General features: G+C 47.0%; 1 non-coding gene across 1 annotated transcript; it reads right to left on the bottom strand.

Annotated features, from left to right (window-relative positions):
- Positions 1 to 402: 402 nt before the first annotated feature.
- LOC145033207 (small nucleolar RNA R71) lies at positions 403 to 509 on the bottom strand. Its single transcript, XR_013677443.1, has one exon. It is a non-coding gene; the product is annotated as a small nucleolar RNA R71 (small nucleolar RNA).

The raw sequence follows: 509 nt of genomic DNA, 5'->3' as shown, positions 1-509 counted from the left end.
GACGATTTAGCTATCACTATGGCAAATATCGATGAAGTCCCCATGGGGGAATGGAAGAAAAGGATGCGCGATGACACTGGCCCGGGACTTGTGCAGCCCGTAATTCCCACTACCGCTACTTTCGAGCTAAAGGGTCATATTCTTGCTCAACTCAAGGAGATTCCTTTTTATGGGAAAGACCACGAAGACGCCTACAAGCACTTGGACGAAGTGAATGATGTGGCTGACTACTTTAATGTACCAAATGTGCCACGCGAAACTCAGCTACTTCGCATGCTTCCAGTCACATTCAAGGGAGCTGCAAAGGATTGGCTCAAATCACTTCCTCCAAGTTCGGTCACCACATGGGCCAAGATGAAAGAAGAGTTCATAGATCACTTTTGCCCGCCTTCCAAAATAGCCAAGCTAAAGAAGGCCAATTCCAACTTCGAACAACAGCCCGGAGAGTCTCTTTATGAAGCTTGGGAAAGTTACAAAGGTCTTCTTAGAAATTGCCCACACCATGACCT

The sequence above is a fragment of the Lactuca saligna genome, chromosome 2, assembly GCF_052625555.1.
Source record: "Lactuca saligna cultivar CGN05327 chromosome 2, ASM5262555v1, whole genome shotgun sequence".
NCBI lineage: Eukaryota > Viridiplantae > Streptophyta > Magnoliopsida > Asterales > Asteraceae > Lactuca > Lactuca saligna.
Note: the sequence above shows the minus strand (reverse complement) of the source record. Positions and strands in the feature narration are given on the sequence as shown.